Source organism: Mirounga angustirostris, unplaced genomic scaffold (genome assembly GCF_029215605.1).
Source record: "Mirounga angustirostris isolate CCGP_5_RB_7025 unplaced genomic scaffold, mMirAng1.0.hap1 SCAF_6, whole genome shotgun sequence".
In the NCBI taxonomy this organism is placed as follows: Eukaryota; Metazoa; Chordata; class Mammalia; order Carnivora; family Phocidae; genus Mirounga; species Mirounga angustirostris.
The window spans coordinates 15,249,170-15,271,375 of record NW_026991714.1 but is presented as its reverse complement, the minus strand read 5'-3'; the positions used below and the strand labels follow the sequence as shown (position 1 = coordinate 15,271,375).

The 22,206-nt window shown below is 39.6% G+C and overlaps 1 pseudogene; it reads left to right on the top strand.

The window, feature by feature from the left end:
• The first annotated feature begins 794 nt into the window (after nt 1-794).
• LOC123847160 (U4 spliceosomal RNA) lies at nt 795-877 on the top strand (annotated as a pseudogene).
• Nucleotides 878-22,206: the final 21,329 nt, after the last annotated feature.

Here is a 22,206-nt window from a genome sequence, read left to right as displayed (position 1 = left end):
TGTGCTCCGCGGCTCTAGCACTTGCCAGAAGCGGCCGACGGAGGCCCCTCCCCCGCCGTCTATCCTCCCGAATATCGCCGCGGATTCACTTCTCCGCACGTCCTACCTTCCAGAAAGTGGTCGCATTTCTGTTCAGAGAGTTGTTGCTATTCTCTTCTTTGATCTCCTGTTGAGTTCGTAGGTGTTCAGAATGGTTTGATCCCTATCCAGCTGAATTCCTGAGACCAGAGGAAATCCGGGTCTCCCACTCCTCCGTCATCTTGCTCCGCCCCCTGGGCCATTTAACCTTGTAAATGACTCTGGTTTCTTCTTTGCTTTGGATTCTGGGGAGCTTACAGAACAATTTTTCTGACCATCTCTAGTAACTACAACTGCATGAACCCAAATGGTACCCTTTCTGTGTGCAGTTGGATCCCTGGTTTTGTTAATATTTACTGCCTTTATGTTTCCTTCCCTTCAACTGTGTCAGTTATCTGCCTCTACCTTTGTAAAAGTGTGTGTGTGCATGTGTGCGTTATATCAAATATTCGTGGAACGGAGGAGTATAAGAATGGAAGTGAGTAAATAAATATTTTTTAAATTCTATCTGGCATAAATAAATAATTGTGCTTACCTAATTATATCACAGTTGCCTTGTGTTGTCCCCACAGCAGACTGTGAACTCCAAACTCCAAATGCTTCAAGCAACATGTCTTTTTCACTACTCTATTCAATGATTGTTAAATAACAAAGTCCATTTCTTACTGTATTACTGTATTATTGATTCTTTTGCTCTTTTAAAAAAGATTTTACTTAGCTTTGCACAGTGGCAGTATTGTAGCCAATGAGGTTTATCTGAGGCACGATTATTGCTAATTAAAAAAGATTTTATATATTTATTTTAGAGAGAGAGTGCATGAGCAGGGGGAAGGGCAGAGGGAGAGAGAGAATCTCAAGCATACTTAGCGCTTAACAGGGAGCCCAAAGCAGGGCTCGATCTCAAGACCCTGGTATCATGACCTGAGCTGAAACCAAGAGTTAGCCACTCAACAGAATGAGCCACCCAAGCACCCTATGGATTTTTTTGCTTTGACCAGTAAGGAATCTGCTCAATTTTTTTAGAAACAGAGAAAAAAAATATCTTACAAGTTTTAACTAAATATTATGAATGCAGGTTGCCTTTATGTTAAGGGTAATTCAGAGTTAAGTAAACCAGACCATCTCAGGGTCCCATGGGAAGCCAAGCCAGGATTACAACCCCATACCCTGGCCATCCACTGATTTTTCCCTCCATATTTCAGTATATCAACTCTATGTTTATTAATAGGGTAATAGATACTCTGATTTCGAGATAACAGTAAAGTCAGCTTTTAATCAGTCTCAGAAAGTAAATTATGAATAAAAATAGACAGGGAACAGTTACACAGGATGAACTTCGACATTCAGCCTTCATTGCATAAACAAGCTCAAAATCCAACTAATGCTTTTAATAGACTCTACATAACTATCATTTGTCTTGGAAAGAGATAATAAATTAATGGTGTAAGCAGCAACCAGATTTATATATACATTAATGTCCTAATTTATGAAACCAATTTGTGTGGTAGGGGAAAAAGAGTGCAATGCATTTCTCAATTTGTTCCCATGATCTCATTTACCTTATTACTTTGTTATTATTTGTAAAATTAATTGATTTCCCTTTTGCTCCACACTTTTCTCTGATTTTCTAGAAGGGGCAACAGCTGCTTTCTCAGTTCTGAAAGGCACAGGGAGCCTGTGGCGGCTGAGATGCTGACTAGTGGCTTGGTGCCCATAAGTGCTGTGATTTCCCCTCAAAGCTCTGTCAAATGAACCGGAGAATGGCTGAAAAGCAGGCCCTGCTATTCTCAGCACAGACTGGCAACAATTTGTGCTAAATTGCATTGAATTTGGGGATCCAGACAAATGCCCACTTGGGACTAAGTTTAACTCACCTGGTTTCTCTGAGTAACAGATAAATCCCAATAGAGGAAAACAGTTTTCAAATAAAGAAAAGGAAACTTGAAATTTTCTAATGTCTCCGGATTTGTGGATGCTTCCTTACCTCTGCTCCTCATTCCTCCACTTTTGGGAAAATAATCTTATGTTCTAACCTAAGTTTGTTCACATTTTTCCAGGTTTGTGCCTGATTTTTTAACAGAATATGTGTGTCAGTATGACTTTGAAAGTTAAAACATGGGGCAAAGTATTCCCTGGGTATTAATAAGTAAAAATAATCTTCACATCAGATACTAATGAAGAAGCTTTCTAGAAAATATCACAAAGCCTCATTGTATCTTAAATATTAATTTAGCTGAGTCAAATGGTACAATCACATTAAATCAGCTACCGATAATTGAGAGTTTGGGCATTAGGGTAAGTGAAAACTCCAAACTGACTGAAAAAAAAAAAATACATTCACTAACTCTAACACATGACATTTCTCCAAGTGTCCCAAAGAACAATAAGAACTAGCCAGTCCCACTTCTTCCCCAACCTCTTACCTGACTGGTTTTCAGTCTCCTGACTCTCATGATTTTTAGCTCCTCTTCAGACCTTTCTGTATCCTTAATGATCCTTAACATTCCACCCTCACATCTTTTATGTTCTCAAATATCCTCTATAGTCTAATGACTCCCTGTGCTTAACCTTTCCTTTCACAGGCAGGTTTCATACCTGTGTCTCTAACAACCTACAGGACATCTCTATCTCCATACCTGTGTGTCTAACAACCTGTGGGGCATTTCTATCTAAGCCTGAGCAGCTCTCTCAAGGGCCACTAGTCTGCATGAAGTGCTCAGTCAGTCACCCTCGACTCTCCACCCCCGATATCCAATGGGTCAATGATATCTATCAATTCTGCTTCTTCCTCTCAGAACTTCGACAACATTCCCCTTGGAGACATTTGCATTTCCACTTGAGGTGATCTCCGTCATTGAGCCTGTCTTCCAGCCCACAAAACTTTCCATCTGATGTCACCATTCTGCCCAAATTTTTCAAGGACCTCTCCCTGTCTCTGAGAGAAAACGAATGGCTTCATTACAATATTCATTCCATCGGTCTATCTAGTCACTCATCTATTTGTTTACTCAACAAATATTCACTCAGCCCTTCCTAAAAGCCAGGCACTGTTTATACTGAATGTGCAACAGGAGGTAAAATACAAGACCATGGCTTCTCTGAACCCCGGCCCTCCATCCAGCCTCATCCAGCCTCATCTCCATCCTCTCTCCCTACTATACCCTACACTCCATTCACACCAAATTTCTGAGTTTCCTAAATATGCTTTATACGTTCTACCTCCCTGTCTTTCACACATCCTAGGCTCTCTTTTATTTTTATTTTTTTTAAGATTTTATTTATTTATTTGACAGAGAGAGACACAGCGAGAGAGGTAACACAAGCAGGGGGTGAGTGGGAGAGGGAGAAGCAGGCTTCCCGCCGAGCAGGGAGCCCGATGCGGGGCTTGATCCCAGGATGCCGGGATCATGACCTGAGCCGAAGGCAGATGCTTAATGACTGAGCCACCCAGGAGCCCCTAGGCTCTCTTTTAAAATGAACTTTTTTTCCCTCTGAATTGTGAATTCCTAATGATACTTAAAGACCAATGTCAAGTGTCACCTCCTCTGAGAAATACTCCCAGGCTGTCCTAAAGAGTGTGGACCACTCATTGAAAACTCTCAGTAGGGTTTTATTCCTATGATAGACATCCTTCAATTAAACACATCTAAAAAGTGGCCAATAGCTAAGCACTACAGGATGGACTGTCGTTTTCTATTTATTTATTGCTTTTTTTTTTTAATTTGCAGCACCTCAAATAATGCCTTTCAAACCATTAAATGTATGTTGGGTAAAACAAATTTTTCTCATTCCACTTCATAAATGTAAAAAGCAAACTAGTTTGGTAAAATGAATTGTCTAATTCTAGTGATGGAGGCAAAACAAATGAATTTAAAATAAACCCTACTCCCAACTTTTCTGGGTGAAAGGAAAAATTGGTCTTCTGGCAATTTTCACTGCTGCAATTATTTTTATGACCTAGTTAGAAGGTAAATGAATGACCTAAATGAAAAATCTGATGTAGATGAATGTACTGATGGGTTTCAGAACTTGAAGACAAGGTGTTTTCTCACACATGCAGCTTTGAGATGTTCTAGGAAAATTGTGTGCTTCCACATCATTTACTCCCAAAAGTTAAGGATTTTGTGAGCACCTCTCTAATTACACTTTAAGATGTAAGTATGCAAAATGACCTCCTTTGGCCATATTAGCAGTAGCTGTCTTATTCTCAACCTGCCACTTCTTGAAAGAACATTAGTTTTTACCAATGGCTACTATTCACATAGTTTAGAATAAATGTCTTCACAGTCCCTCGGCGTAACTCAGGAAACTGACAGGGTATAGCATATTCTCCTACTCAATCTCTCCTTTGCTCCCCACCCCCACCCCAAACCCTTTCCAAGGCACCAATGTAAAAACTAACTGATAACATTCTGTATTCTTCACCCATCGCTGGTCTATTATGATCTAAAACTGGGCTGCTTCTGGCTACCGGGTGGAAATCCCATGAGCATCTATTGCTACATCATTCAAAGACCAGCAGCCTGGGATTCTGAAACACAGGAGTAGAGGAACAGGAAGAGGCTCTCATGGGGCATTTGTTTCTTGCAGATCCATAAAGCCAAAGTCTTCCTGGCTGCTTTTCATACATGGGTTCATTCTTTGTTAAAAAGATATGGCATAAGGCTTAGCGGGTATACAAGAACTCAAGCTGTTGGATTGTATAGAAAGGGGGAAGGTATTTTGTCAGCTTTTGAGATTTCTTTTTAAAATGTGACCAGACATTCATATACACATACAGACTTTCATTTTAATCAGCAACATGCAAATTGCATATTCATCTGGCTAGTCATAGGGCAGGCACTGTTCATAGAGATAGGGCTATGCATTATAGGCACAATTCTGGTGAAAAGGAATCTTTGTTTTAAAAAAAGTACTGGAGGTGAAAAGAAACAAGTGTTATAAAAGCAAACACAATTTGGGACCAGGACTCCTGAGATGTGGTTCTTATTTCTGGTTGCCTAGTACAAAGCCAATCAAATTTCCCATGATTGTTTTAAAAACGTCAATACAAACTCCACCATAAGATACAACTATTTGATTCCCAAATGTTTCTGTCTGCTACATTGGTGCAGTTTTCCTAACAAAAACCTTTTAGTTGATTATGAGTGAGTCCTATTTCCATGCTGGCTTATTTTTAACAACGAATTCCAATGCAGTCAGGGCTATTTTTGTGGCTGAATATGCTGAAAGTCATTCCAGACTCTTTTTGTCAAACTCATCAGTATCATGCTATATACCTATGTTTAATGTTAAAATAATAATAAGTATTTATATACATTTTATATTTCTTATATGATAAAAAAGACTATTTTCACCCTATGCTTTTATTTAGTCAGTGATTATCTCTTTCACATCCTGGGGAGCATCAAATTTATACTTAATTGTAATACTCTACAGGAATGGTGAATCTGCCTTAACATTCCCACCCCCATACCTACTTCTGAGTCACAGGGAAGAGTCATGGGATGATTCAACTTCCGTTTGATCCCAGGTACATATGATGACTTTCTTTTCTTCTATTTCTATAACACATGGAGATTTTGGAAAACTATGGCCAATCTCTGCTTCCCCCTTCACCGCACTGACCATCTTTTACTGTTAGTACCTAATAATCGCCTTCCAAGAGAGACTACAAACTACGTAAAAGTGAAGGTTGTCATCTGCTTTGCTCATTGCTACATCTCCATTGTCAGGAACAAGGATAGTACAAAGAATTACACGGATGAATCAATGTTTGAATAATAAGCTCAAAAGAAACAATAAGTAGGGCGCCTGGGTGGCTCAGTTGGTTAAGCGACTGCCTTCGGCTCAGGTCATGATCCTGGAGTCCCGGGATCGAGTCCCACATCAGGCTCCCTGCTCAGCAGGGAGTCTGCTTCTCCCTCTGACCCTCCTCCCTCTCATGCTCTCTGTCTCTCATTGTCTCTCTCGCAAATAAATAAAAAATCTTAAAAAAAAAGAAATAATAAGTAAATTGCCTAGATATCTGCATCGTCACTTATATACTCTTATTTGTTAAAATGTGAATAGTTAAGTAAATTTTGGAATTAAACATCAAATTGATAACAAAATAAATGTACATAATTGAACAAAAATTTAAATAGATGAACAGAATACAGTTTAGAGTTCACAGAGAGAGAGAGAGAGATGTAGTGGCCTGCAACATACAGTCAAACAAGGTAAAGGAAGGACTTCTATGGGGGCAGAAAAGCAGAGATGTGACCATTCCTTTATCAGCAACCAAGCTGCACCATACTTCTCTCACATTCATCTTTAAAAGGAAAGGGAACAAAACGAAGAGAAAGTAGACAAGTACCCCTCTATCAATTGCACTGACTTAGATTTGGGAAGTATAATTAAATATATGCATGAGATGATATTAACAGGATACACACCCCCCACCTGGTCCTATACTTGGTCTACCTTGACCCTTTCTCGTTTCAGGAGCTCCCAAAGCTAGGGCAATATGTACACTGGGCCCACTCCTCCATCATTATCTTGATTTTCACTTCAAAGTGAAAGTCCAGATGTCAACCTATAAGGAAAGATGTGTAAGAATGTGAAATCCTACAGATCCAATTTTGTACGGTTCTCCTCCCATCTCCAGCCGCCACCCCCCTCACTCCAAGCTAGCAAAAGAAGGAGGAGCAGAGTTGAAGAGGGCAAAAAAATGCCCTGGTAAGTTTGATTACATAAGTGTGGGAAGGCCTTGAAGTCACTTAGGTGGAATCCAATGAAGTAAATGAGATCCTTTGCCAGAATGCAAAAGCAGCAGTATAAGTCAGGAGCAGTAAGTGTGGGCAGGTTCAGTAGAGAAGACAGGGCATAATATTCCTTTCAGTCCCCCTAGTTCTACCCCCACAAATCTCCAGAAGCATAGAGAACACAAGATAATTTCCCCAAATTTCCTATGCCCCCAAAAGAATTGTGTAGGTATTGAGATGTGCTCAATGTAAAGAAAGAAGGCCTTGCATTCAGGACAAAGAAGCTAAGAGTTCCTGACTGAAGACTTGAGACGGCACAGACTGATGGCCATTTTAGTTAAGGCATCATGGCCAGAGATTTCTACATGATGCCATGATGCTATGGGAGTCCCAGGAATTAAATGGTACTCATGGGGGTAGAATAAAGAAGGGGAAAGTTTTAATTAGCTGAGCTAAAATGCCTGAGAAAACCCAGAAGTGGCTAAAACGTGTTCAGCCATCAGCTGGAATGAGGACTCGATAAAGAGACTTACAGCATGATGGACAAAGTCCCACAATACAGCTAGGAAGCATTCACATCTATTAGCATATATTGTAACTCCATTTGGCAAGATACATGCTGAGGATGACAAGCATAAGTGTAACTAAACAATCTTTAAAGTGTCATGAATACCTGAGAAGAGATAAATTCAAGTTTAATGCATTTTATCTAAATTGAAGGCAGCTAAAATAAAGGAGGCGGCAAAATACACTGTAGACACAGATGTGACCAATAATTTCCTTGAAAATATAGTTTAAAACCATTATTAATATTTTATATCAAATGAAAATATTATAGTACTATTTAAATTTCACTGTTCCTAGCAACACTGTCACCAGGAGGGAAAATGAGATGTTGACCTACTGTATTAGGACATGTATTTTAAATTTCTGCACACTGAGTCATTCCCTTACTTTACCAGAAATATTTGCTCAGGAGCTGGGTCAATGATTAAGGAGTACAGGATGATCAGAAAAAAAGTCTAACCTTCTGATCCATAAAAAAAAAACATATACATGATTTTGATGTAATTATTATTATTATTTTCATTATTTTATTGTTATTCAAGAAGCATCATCATATATGCTTATGACCATGGACTCTAGAGTCAAATTCTAGCTCATTCACTTACCAGCTATGAAACTATGCAGCAAGTTGCTTAACCTCTCAGTTTACCCAACTGTAAAATAGAGATATTCACCATACCCACCTCTCAGTAAAGTTAACTGAAAGAGGTATGACATACCTTGGAACAGAGTCTGGTACATAGTAGATGCTACTAAGGTGTTTATATTTACATATATTACTCCTGGTAGTAAGTTTGGTGGCATCTAAACAAAAGGGTATTTTACAATTTAAAAACCATACCTACACACACTTATCTATTTCAGTCTTCATAAGATCCCTTGAGAAGTAGGTGACACTGACCTCCACTGTTAAGAAAGAATACTGAGGTTTGGAGAGATTAAGTGACATCTCTAGTGAATGAAAGAGAATGGGATTGGAACCCCAGGCTCCCGACTTCAAATTCAGAGCTGTTGCCACAATATTTGCATTCTTGGCTACACTTGACATGAATTGTTCTCCTTTTAGGGAAACATAGAGAAAGGCAAGTGGAGCTAATACTACTTTATCCAGAGACATCCTATATGTAGACAGTGTGAATCAATGATGACAATGGCATCAGAATTGGGAAAGAATAGGTTGCACAGGAAGAAGTTGTCCTGGGTCACGATGCAAGAGACCAGCCTGGAGGACTGAGATCCATCCAAACCAGCAGAGCCACCTAAGGAAACCTCACTGTGCAGGAGGTAAGTTGTATACAAAGCAACCCCACTTCTGTGGATTGAAAGGCTGAACAAAGAGATACGTTGGTAGTCTTGTCTTGGAAGATCTTCTCTCTAATCATTGTAAGTGAAGTTGGATAAAATTTATAATGACCTTATGTGTCAGCGATTAATAGGACCTTAACAGACACCTCACCAAAGAAGATATACAGCTGGTAAATAAGCATATAAAAAGGTATCCCACATCATCAGGGAAATGCACCTTACAACAACAATGAGATACCATTACACGCCTATTAGAATGGCCAAAATCCAAAACACTGACAACACCAAATACTAGTGAGGATGTGGAACAACAGGAATTGCTGTTGAGAATATGTTGCTGGTGAGAATGCAAAATGGTTCAGCCACCTTGGAAGATGAGCGGTTTCCAAAAAAAACTAACATATGCTTACCATATGACTCAGCAATTGTGCTCCCAGGTATTTACCCAAATGAATTCAAAACTTACATCCATACAAAAACCTACATATAGCAGTAATTGCAGCTTTATTCATAGTTGCCAAACTTGGAAGCAACCAAGTGGATAAATAAATTGTGGTCCTCCCAGACAATGGGATACTACTCAGTGCTAAAAAGGAATGAGCTACTAAGCCACAAAGAGACATGGAGGAATCTTAAATGGATATTACGAAGTGAAAGCAACCAATCTGAAAGGCTGCATACTGCAACAACAGGACGTTTTGGAAAAGACAAAACTATAGAGACAACAAAGAGATCAGTGGTTGTCAGTGTTGGTGGGGATTAAAGAAGGAGACATGAATAAGCAGGACAGAGAGGATTTTCAGGGTGGTGAAAATATTGTTTACCATTATAAGGATGGATGCATGTCATTATACATTTGTTTACACCCATAAAACACAGAACACCAAAAGTAAACCATCATATAAACATAAGGACTTTGGTTCATTCTAATGTATCAATGTTGGTTTATCCTTGGTTAAAAAAAAAAAAGTATCATTCTGCTAAGTGATGTGGATAATGGGGAGGTTATGCATATGTAGGGCTAGAGAGCCTATGAGAAATCCCTGTGTTTTTGTCTCAAGTTTGATGGAAACCTAAAACTGCTCTAAAAAATCAAGTCTTTAAAAAAAAAAAACATATGAATAAGAATAAATAACAGTACTTTGAATGATGTCTGAGTGAGACCGTCCAAGGTTAAAAATATGTCAGTTCAAAGAAATATGGAGGCCAATATTTGCAAAGATTATGCTGGAAGGTAATGGAAATAATCCTCACAACTAGATAATAGAGCCTTTCCATATTAACATAGATGATATTTAAAAATTGAAACATTAAGCCATAGTAAGCATAAGCTCCAACATTAATGGGGCACATAAACAGAAAAAAATGGCTTTGTGCTATTTAATCTCAAAAATGGTTTAGTGACCCTTATCTGATTATGAGAACAGCACAGGTAACTGTATTAGATAAATAGGACATTAAAAATACTGCTAACTGGTAAGCACCTTGAAAATATCCAAATGAATATATTTTTAAATCAAATTTAATAGTCACTGAAGGAATATTAAAGAGATGTCCTGGATATGGCTATGACATTGGCAAATACGAACACATATAAAGAAAGTTAAAGAAAAGCACAGACTACCAGCTAGGAAAACAAATCAGAGAGTGAAAGTTAAGAATTTGGTTAATTTAGTTAAGTCTTGGTTTCTGCTCCCTCAGATACATCGATCCTCAGACCAATAAAAATGTTGAATAGTACAGTATGCTTTTAATGCATAATTACAACATCCTAATACTGAAAACATGGTCAAATAGTTTTCTCTGGAATTAGGTTTATTTTATATTAGGAGTCAGCTCTTCCAATGGACTGGAGAGAGCTTAAGAAAACCTCTGTAACAGACCATACTTGAAGCTAACCACCCCTTTTCGCTACCACTTCACTTGTCAGTGAGTGTCATGATGACGAATGAATGGGCATTGTTTGTCCTTCAGTGTTTGATTGTTGGTGGATTTGGTTTGAGACGATCCTGGCTACCCTTCTGATGTGCTCATTCATCTGCCCTTCTCCCTTATTAAGGTGTTAGTATAATGGAGAAGAACTTCACCCCGGAAGAAGATGACTAGGTGTGGGATCTTGCTAAGCCTCAATGCTGTAACTTGTAAACTAGAGCGAACAATAATGCCTCATGGGTGGTTGCATAAAAGAGGCAATTGTGCGCTTGGTAGAACCCACAAGCTCAATAAATGTTACTTGCTCTTCTACACCTCACACTACACTTTTAGTTCCTGAACATTGCTAACTGGCTCCAATCCCATGGCTCAACCCACTACTGATGGCCATCTGGGGATCTCCTGATATGGGCCATGGTTCTTTAAATTGCTCTCCTGGTACTATAACAGTGCATCTGAAATATGTATGTTAGATTAATTGTAGTTAGAAATACAAGAGAGAAATATATGTCACAGATAGTCCCAAAGAGCCGAGTCATTACCCCAAAACATTTGTTTCCATCCCAAAAGCAAAATTAGAATCACCAGACAATCTCAGCACCATATCACTGATACCCTAGAGCCAGAAGGGAAGTCTGACTGATGATAGTTGGTTGGAGTCTGTCCCACCTGTACTGGCCACTGTATTGTTAGGTTTGCACATTTAGTTCAGCTCTAGAGGTGGATATCACTAGAAAATGATGACTAGGGTTGGAAAGGATCTAGAATCAGAAAGGGCAAAACTTTCTGTCATTCTACGACATGATACTTAGATATATTTTCCCCTTGCCACTTACCTCACAAAAACTCAACAGTTTATTCTCTCCTCATTTTTCATGGTCTAACCTTTTGAACTCCAATTTGGAGGAATGGGCCAAAAATAACCTCTGTTAATAAAACCTTGTTGACTTGTTTTCTTTTGTTTTCTCCAGGGAGCTGAATGTTTTCTTAAGGAGTTCCCAAATGAGATAGCTGTCTTTATGAATTCATTTTCCAATTGGAAAATAGACGTGAAATCTAAAAGAATGAGAAAGGCAGTGAGATAATCTAAAATGTATTCCGGCTGCTAACACCTAGGTTTGACATCCCTTCTCTGAGTTCTGGAAACTTCTCCAACCTTTCCTGTAAGAACTCTAGTGCTACTGTCAGCTGCATCCGGAAGAGCCAGCAATGGTTTATGTGATTTCTCTCCCTTTTCCTTAGGAACTCCTTAATACCTTATCATCCACATGACTGTTTGTTCCCAGATACAAGTTACTGAGCACTTCCTATCTTGCAGGTGCCGTCCTGAAACAAAGTGTATAGGACCAAATGGAGAATGCTATGGGAGGCCAGCTAATAAATTCTACCATCTGCATATTTCCATAACTACCCCATAAAACCATATACAGTAAATGATTTCCAACTGTGAATTTTGTGAACTCAGTTTTTATTTTTTTTAACCTGCCTCTGGAACTACTTCATAATGGGAATATATTTGTTTCTTTCATTTTTATCCAAATTCTATTTGGAACCCAGTAGATTACAAAGGAAAAATCATTTTTCCAACCAGCATCATTCCCTACAACACCCTTAGCAAAAGGAGGAAGGTATCAGATTGTTAAGCAAATAATAGTTGGGTGTGACGTTCAAAAAGATAGGAATGACTATTTTCATTTACAGACAGAGCAGCTGGAAACTACCTTTCTTAATTGACAATTATAGATACAGTGCATCAAGTGGGTATGTGATAAATATCAGGGCTTGCTTGACTTACCAAATGTATTTTGTTTGGGAAAATATAAATGACAAATTGACCTTCAGATTAATAGCTACCATATTGGTAAAGTACAAATCACTTTTAACAGCCACATTACTTTAGGAAAGAGAAGCTTGCTAACTGCTCTTTAATTAAGTACACTAATGACCTTAAGGGGATTAGTACTCTTGTCTGATAATCAATAAGCATGGCGAGATTGCTGCCTCATAAACTGGGGTGGGAGAACCAAATTAATCTGCAAAGATTAGTTCCCCCTACTTTCTTCCTTATAGTTTGATTCTATGCAATCCTTAGGAAACTCATAATCCCAGACAAAAAGAACATACCAATAATCTATTTGTTCTGAAGATGTGTATTTATTCTAGCAAACATGGTTTAAAAATAATTCCCAAAATCCAAGTGATAAATAATAGGTCTTTGCCTACACATCATTGTTTGAATAATGCTCAAAAAGAATTCTCTGTTGCCCTATTTAACAAGTGATTGACTAATGGATTATAACTAACTGTACCACAATGAGATTCAGTTTCTTCATTTGTAAAATGAAAGAGGTGGCCTCGGGGCACCTGGGCGGCTCAGTTGGTTAAGTGTCTGCCTTTGGCTCAGGTCATGATCCCAGGGTCCTGGGATTGAGTCCCACATCGGGCTCCTTGCTCAGTGAGGAGTCTTCTTCTCCCTCTGCCTGCCACTCCCTCTGCTTGTGCTCTCTTCCTTTCTCTCTCTCTCTCTCTCAAATAAATAAATTAAAAAGAAAAAGAAGAAAGAGGAGGCCTCTAAGTTCCTTTCATTAAGTTTCTACATTACATTTTGAATGGATAATAATGGATTTATTTATGAATTATCCAATTTTTAGTAGCCAGTCAGCCTTGTGCAATCAGACTCTAAAGTTCTGGGCTAACGCTCATCTTCTTCTGCTCCCACACACTCAGCAAAAGCAAGCATAGTGGACAAGAAAGAATATTTGTACTGCATTATCAAGGTAAAACAAAATAAATAAATTAAAACTTTGAGCAGTATTTGATGCAATATGGCCCAGGGGAGAATGGAGGAGATGGGGGATGAGGTGGAATTTGGGAATAATAGTTTTAGAACCACCTTTTTGTTCAATATTTGACTCATCTACTTTTAAGATTCATGACCTTAGACAAATTGTTCTTTTCTTCTCAACCTCAGTATCTGTGTATGAGAGGATTAGCGTTTAGATCATCAGAATTATGGTGAGTAAATGTCCTACATGGCAGTTGCCTTTCCCATCCTATCCTCTGATGTTTCCGGGTCACAGGTAGATAGATCTCACATGCAAGTTGACATAGATATGTAAAATTACATGAAGTCTATATGCAATATAAATATATGGTATATAAATTCTACTCTTGTGTCTGAGTACCCATAAAACCCTTTGGAAATAGGACTATGTCTTATTAATCCATTGTTTTCAGCTCTCAGTGTAGTAAACACACATATCAATCAAACTATTAAGTACACTTCGTAGTAGTTTATTGGGAGCATTTTATTTATTTTATTTTTATTTATTTATTTTATTTTTATTTATTTATTTTTTTAAAGATTTTATTTATTTATTTGACAGAGATGGAGAGAGAGAACAAGTAGGCAGGGAGGCAGGCAGAGGGAGAGGGAGAAGCAGGCTCCCCGCCGAGCAGGGAGCCCGATGCAGGGCTCCATCCCAGGATCCTGGGATCATGACCTGAGCCGAAGGCAGCCGCTTAACGACTGAGCCACCCAGGCCCTTATTTATTTATTTTAAACCTTTAATGTTGTGTTGAGGCTACCTAGCCAATGAGCCTAATTGCTAAAACTAATACGTAGGATATGATTTTTCTTTAATTATGTCAGTATTACCAGTTTTATGCTCACTAGTTTACTTATACAACAATTAAGCCGATGTCCCAGGGATTGTGTGAAGTAGTTTTAAATATGAAATGACTAATTTGATCACAAAAACATTATGTAGCTATTTAATATGTGCATTCATATTAGATAGGCTTTTTCTTAAGGTCTTTTCATAGCCACATTCAACTCATTTATTATCGTAAATGTATGTCAATTATTATGCAAGAAATACTGTAAGCCTTGGGGACTCCATGACCGTGGCCATGAAGGTGAGGAAGAGCTAGCATGAGATAACCCCCTATTTACTAGGAACATTAAGATAATGTAACAAGAGCCACATTTGCAGGATAATCTCAGAAACTTCAAAAGCGAAAAAACAAAAACAAACCACAGAACGTCTAGTGATGTTCCTGATATTTCAGAGATCCTTTACCAGGAATTGGCTATTAAACTTAAGTAAGCCTTCTAGGAGAGGAAAATGAAAAAGTTCCTTAGAACAAAATCTCTGAGCAAGGGAAAGAATCCTTACCTGGTTGTAAAAACTGTTAACATTGCCCATATTCTAAGACTGAGAAATCCATAACATTTGTGGTAATGAAGCCCATTCTGAAATTCTTATGTGAGATGCCTGCTTTCTACCAAACACTGTTATCCATATTTTTAGATCCCATTGCAATCCATATTTTTTCCATTTGTGGAAAAACAGATAGAAAGATCAGCTCACCTCCAGCACTGGTATAGCCTGTAAATGCTTAAATACTGTTGTATTTCATTCCCTAAAGTTTGTATCTGGGCAAATGTTTCTGAAGCCATTCCTCAGCTTCCTCACTCTGAGGGGTGATTAGGACTCATGCCCTCTTTCCCTAAGGGCAATTTCAGCAGCCCCTACTCTGATCAGTGAAAAGACACTACACTATGTAACCGTTGTTGATGCTTGTGGACTGACTGGGTTTTGCTCTTGGTAATTTGACCTGTCAATTGATCTTGAAAAACTGCTGAAATATATATGTTTCTGGGGTCACTCAAGAGGTCCTATCGTCAGAACCATGAGCCATCGCTATCCTTATAGTCATCAATTTGATCTAGAGCATCATTATAAATTGCAAAATGCTTTGTTCAACTGTTTCCACATGGATGTGTTAACCTCAATATCAATACATTGTAGTAGGTCATGAGATTTTCTTAATCTCTCTCTTCCTGATCAGCCATTCCCATTAAAACAAATGCCAACCATTCACACTCATAAATGTTTCCTCAAAGTCCCTAGCTAGCAATGGGATAAAATAATAACAACTATAAAATTATAAATTTATTATAAATTTCCACTGTGCCTACAAATTCAGTGAAGCCCTACAAATTCAAAATGTCCAGGATGCAGTGATACGACTGTCCAAGGAACAGCTACGGAAAATAAACACTCCTGGAACTAAGACTTCATTCTTGATTTAGCTCAAACAGTACTACAAAGTATTATACAATTGAAAGAGAGAATGATAGGGTATTGTTATTATTATGCTATTAGATATTTATAGGCAGCAAGAAAATGAACAAGAAGGATAGAATATTCCAGAACTGGGGGTGTCTGGGTGGCTCAGTCAGTTAAGTGTGGGACTCTTGGTTTTGGCTCAGGCCCTGATCTCATGGGTCACAAGATCAAGCCCTGCCCCCCCAAACTCCATGCCTCCATCCTCAGTGGGGAGTCTGCTTGAAGGTTCTCCCCCTCTGCCCTCCTCCCACTCTCTCTCTCTAAAATAAATAAATTTTAAAAAAGAACATTCCAGAATTGATTCAGTTGAGGATTGATGGGTCTGCTAAGCACTCCTCCTCCTTTCTCGCTCTTACACATGCGTCTGCCTGAAGCCTGAGAAGGCTGTGATTTTTACATCGTCTCCAAAGGCATGACTAAAACATCACAGGGGTAAATGCAGAACAGTGAGGAAAACACAGGTGTTGCTACCATCATCTCCCACATGATCTCCATGGGACTTGGGCAAATCCTTTCAGTTCTCCAGGCCCACATTCCTCTTCCATAAATATCCATCTCACAGGGCTCTTGAAGGTTCAAAGCCTATTTATATGAAGCACCTAGCACGATGCTTAGGTTCAGAACAATGATTTTTAAATAGATGCTTTATTTTTCAAAAATTAAAATTAAAAAGGCAAATAACTCAGTGGTGTCAATGCCCATTCATCCAGATTAATTCATTAGTAGCTAATAAGGCCCAAAGAGAGCTGAATGGAGAGCAGAGAAGGTTCAGAGAACACACCTGTCCCCTGACCTGGGAGTGGGACCTTACAGAGGTCAGGAAGTAGGAGGTTACAGAAGGGTAAGCAAAGAGGATGCTCAGAAGCAGTTTTCTGAGGCGTCAAACATAGTTTCTTTGGCAGTTTGCTCTGGACTAGCACTGAGTCTGGACAAGGATATTTGATCAGAGAGCAGTGTTATTAACATCCAATTATAAATTTTATTCTGGAATAGTCGTTTTCATTTCTGTTTCTCTCTTGCAGAAAACATTTTTCTCAGCATTCTCTCAAATTGGCATTTTCTTCCCTCACAATGGTGTTGGAGGTTCCAGTGATGGAAGACCTGACCGGAGGCATGAAGCACATCAGGAGCCCGGGGTCCTATGTTTCGGTTGGATATATTGATAAACCACTCTGGAATCAGGCTGCAGATGCCTTCTGCCACAGATTATGAACTGGGGGCCAGGCTTATGAAACTCTAGGCAAAGAGCATTCTTTTTATGTTTTTATTGCCTACAAAATGCCAGGAGAGTTTCCAAGTAAGAGCAATCACTGTTAAAGAAAATAGGACATAAAATAAACTGTTATTACCTGCAAAACAGCTGTATTTCCTTTTCTTCCCACAGATGCACATAAACACTCTGTATACTCTGACATGAAGAAATGTAATAGAACTTTTATTTCTGTAAACACTAGATATTTGTTCTTTGATAGGTAACATCTGAAAAAAAAAACTGTACTTAAAATTTTATCAGCTGTTCCATGATCACAAAATTAAAGAAGAGATTTCACGAATTAATCTGATCCATTCTTGGTCTAAGACAAGGGATTTTCAAGGTTAAGAGCAAGGGTTGTCAGTCATCATTTTATAATATTGAAGGGGGCAATGAGAATATTTTAATTGCATACTTTCTTTTCCTTTTATTTAAACTCATTGCTTTTCCTGATTGTCTTCTTTGAATGCTGTGAATGGTTTCCCAGCACCTGTCTTATAGACATATTCTTCACATATCTAGAATCATGATTTTACAGCTGGGAGAGATGTCATATAATTTAATGCAAGTCCCTTGTTTTCTGGATGATGGAACTGAGCGTTAAAAGATGACATGACTTGTGCAATGTCGTAGGTTTATCCCTCAACAAGACTCCAGATATTCTGGGCCTCTGTCGGTGTTCCTTTCAGGTAATGTGTACTCTCTCTCTCTCTCTTTTTTCCTTTAATAGATCCTGCCTCAGGTTTACTTTACAAATAACCCGGGAGGACACTGGCCCCATGTGACAGAAGCCCAGGGGTTACTCCAGTCCTTCTGTCCTCACATCAGAAGGCAGAGGTCTCTGTACTGAAGCCTTTGTAGGGGCCTGGGCACCTTTGGGAGCTGAGGCCACAGCTGCCACCTGGGCCTTAGTTTGAACCTTGGCCTTGGCCTTTGGCAGGCAGAACCTGAGAGCCTTGGTGATATGAGCAGGCAAATTCCTTGAGGTCGGGGTGAGCAACGTAGGCAGGTCAACTGAGCTTGCAAATGCTACCTAATTGAATTTAAGTAAATTTTAAAAACTTCCAATATTGAGCAACATTTGACTCTGAAATCAAGTATTGGCCCCAAAATGAAGCAAGCACAGAACAAGCCACTTAATCACCTGCAATTGTTGAATGAAAGCTTCGTACGAAAGGAAGAAACTATTCCCCCTCTTCTTTCTAGTTTCTGTTATTTTCATCTTGCTTTATTCACACATCTATTTGTTCTTGGAGGCCACTTGGCAGGATTGATAAGACACAGACTCAAGAGACACATAGACCTGGATTCAAGCCTCATTCTCTCCTCCTTGTTTTCTGAGTGATCTTTCTCTCTTTCTCTGTTTTCTAACCTAAAAGGTGGAGATGCTAACATAGATCCCCCCAGGGTCCTGGAAACATAACCTGAAATAACGATGACTTCCTTTTCCCCTTTAAAAAACTTTCTTTTTTTATAGGCCACAGGTCCTTTCTTGTGATTAAGCTTTTACCTTACCTCCTTTTGATGAAGGTCAAAGAGTATGGATTTGGTGTGTAAAGTTTTATACATCACTTGTATCAGTTTGAAAACAAAGATGTTAAAATTTGAAAACTGCTTCCTATAAAACTTTATTAAAACTGGTCTGGGGGCGCCTGGGTGGCTCAGTTGGTTAAGCGACTGCCTTCGGCTCGGGTCATGATCCTGGAGTCCCGGGATCGAGTCCCGCATCGGGCTTCCTGCTCGGCAGGGAGTCTGCTTCTCCCTCTGACCCTCCCCCCTCTCATGTGCTCTCTCTCTCTCATTAAAAATAAATAAATATTTAAAAAAAAAAAAAAAAAAAAAACTGGTCTGAAGTAGTAACTTAACCGCTCCCTGGTTTCACTGAGGGGTGGAGTGGGGATTGTGGGGTATATACAGAAAGCTAGATGATGACAGAATTACTTTCAAGAAAAATACTTCTTTTAAACCTGAGTGAAATGAATAGAAACCCTAAATGGAAGGGAGGGGAGTGGGCAAAAGGATGAGACCACATTCCCCATCCATAAAAGCATCTGGCACAGGGAGGATGTGTAGGAAAGGAAAACAGTATCAAGCCCAGATGGTAACCAGCTCTGACACAAGCCAGGGAAGTCTCTATGGACAGAAGTGCCATAAGGGATGCCTGCGTAGCTCAGTCAGTAAAGCGTCTGCCTTCGGCTCAGGTCATGATCTCCAGGTCCTGGAATGGAGCCCTGCATCGGGCTCCTTGCTCAGCAGGGAGTCTGCTTCTCCCGCTCCCTCTGCCCCCTGCTTGTGCTCTCTATCAAATAAATAAATATCTTTAAAAATAAAATAAATAGGGCGCCTGGGTGGCTCAGTTGGTTAAGCGACTGCCTTCAGCTCAGGTCATGATCCTGGAGTCCCTGGATCGAGTCCCGCATCGGGCTCCCTGCTCGGCAGGGAGTCTGCTTCTCCCTCTGACCCTCCCCCCTCTCATGTGCTTGCTCTCTCTCATTCTCTCTCTCTCAAATAAATAAATAAAATCTTTAAAATAAAATAAAATAAAATATTTTTTTAAAAAAGAAATGCCATACAGATTGCAGGTGAGGAAACACAAAATACAGTCTTTAAAAATTACAGATGGAAATGTTTGTGTCCGGGTAGAGGAAGAGAATTAGAATTGAGTCATTATTCTAATAATGATTGCTTTCTAAGACCTAGAACATTAATTTATGTCTATGCTTTCCTTTGGGATGTATTGTGAGATATACAGCAGTTTTAAGCTGGGCAATCACGTTGGGAGGGTGTCTGTGTTGCTGGGGGTTGAAAGAGCCAACTGGAAAGGCAAACATCCCCCAAACTGGTCTGCATGCTCTGAAATGCAGTTTAAGGTACAACTGGGAGGTCAACAATAGGCCCCTAATTGTTCTCATTCAGCATGCATTTAGTGCCTGGCATTGTTCGAGATCCCCTGAACCAATCTATTCCCCTTCTCTACCCCCTCTCTCCCCAGGGGAGCTAACAGCTAGTTATTCTCAGTTCATATATTTCTTATTCAGGGAGAGTTTCTTCAACCCAGAGAGGCTGGATTAGGGCTCTCACTTCACACACCTTAGGAGCCAATATTTCCTTTTTGTAAGAACTCACTGCAGTTTCAAAGCCTGTCCTCCCTCTCACCCCAAAATGTATGAATGCAGGGAATAAGCCCACTTTCACACATCCTTCTCCAGGGGCTACAGCACGCAGTGCATGACGGGCTCTCAGTCTACCTAGCGGACATTGTTCTATGCACCTGTCACATGGTGATGAGCAAAACAGACACAAACCCCGCTTTATGGAGCTTACCTTCTATGAGGGGAGACAGGCAATAAGCAAATAAGCAAGACATTCTCTAGAGAAATGTTTGATGGTGATGATGGCTCTGGAGAAAAGGGAAGGAGGAAAAGGGGATAGTGAGGCTGGGGAGGGGGTTTTCAGTTTTAAGTAAGTGATGAGAAAAATGTCACTGAGGGTTTGAACAATGATTTAAAGAAGGTGAAGGAGCAAGGAAATCTGTCAGAATGGTGTTTCTTGGTTGAATGAACTAGTACATGAGAGGAACGGAGAAAGAACACACCTGCTGGTCTAGGGCCTCTGTCTAGGGCCTCCATCATTGGACTGGTTCCAACCTATGTGCCCGGTAGCACGATGGCAAGTTAGAAATGATCCAAATAAAAATCTGAGTAAGGAGCTCTGGCTTGGAGTTACTTGCTTTCTAGTTAGAAATACATTACTGGAAAGAGAAGCCAGATCATGTGGTATAGATCCACAAGAAGTCAAGGAAAGGAAGGATGGACACCAGCTGGGGCCAAGTTCCTAGAGAAGAGCAGGGAGGGGCAGGGCACCAGCATGAGCAAAGGTGGGAAAGGAGAAAGGAACAGGAGACACAGGGGAGGATCTGATTTCTGGGACATTTGGAGATGAAGCCAGCTTGCAAGGGTGGGTCAGAGACAGAGAGTGTTTAATGCCAGAAAAAAGAAATTTTGTGCCTGATGTGACAGACAACTGTATTAACTAGCAGATTTTATGATGATTAATTTGAGACCCAAGATAGATGGAAAAGGAGCAGAGAGGAAAAGCAAGTCAATTAGTGTATGAGAGCAACAGTCAAAGCATGGAATGATGAGGGCATGGCGCCCAATAGGGAGAGATGAAAAAGCAAGTAACTAACTGCAGGATGCTGGGCAAACACTAAACCCTCTCAGTCCATATTATTTTTTTGCCTGTACCATAAATGACTTGGGTCAGATAATACATGCAGTGAGTTCCATCTCTAATACGCTATGACTTTGCTTATACTATAAAAGGATAGCATAAAGAGAGAGATCTGTATTTTATATTAACCAAGCCACAATATTGCCTCTGTCCATGGTCCTACCATTAGCTATTGTGGGGATACCTAGACCAGTATGCTGAAATATTCATCGGAGGCTTCACTTAGAAAGTCTCTTTTCAAGATTCTTCTGAAATTCACATTCAAATCACTTTGAAAAATACAAAACTTCACATGTGTGAAACAGCGAGAGTTTTCAGAAATAGTTTACTTTATTCTGTGGCCATTGTGAGAAAATATCCAAAGGAGATAAGGAAAAAAAAGAGAGGGCTATCACTATTGAGAATTCTACAAGTCCACACTTACCATGTATAAAACCACAAAATGAGGTAGATACTAACTGTAAGAGCCATTGGTCATTTGAAAAACAGTAGCACATTGGCAACACCATCCTTTGGAGTCGAGAATTCTTGTCTTCCTTTCTCTCAGCTACATTGACTGTAGCTGAATTCATGTTTGGCAAGACTTGACCCACATCAGCCTGGTAATTGACCAAATATCTACGGTGTGAGGAAATCTCAGGCAAAAGTTCTATATAGGCAAGTAAAGTAAAAGTTCATTGAGATTTTAATTTGGGGGATCTACCTTTAAATCAGTTTGACTATTCATAGATTGTTGTTTTGGATTCATATGCTAAACTAATAGTTTCATTCTGTTTTGGTGTTCTCACACTGTAGGGTAAAAGAAGTCTTCGTAAGAAATTTTAAAATTAGGGTGCCTGGGTGGCTCAGTCGTTAAGCGTCTGCCTTCGGCTCAGGTCATGATCCCAGGGTCCTGGGATCGAGTCCCACATCGGGCTCCCTGCTCGGCGGGAAGCCCGCTTCTCCCTCTCCCACTCCC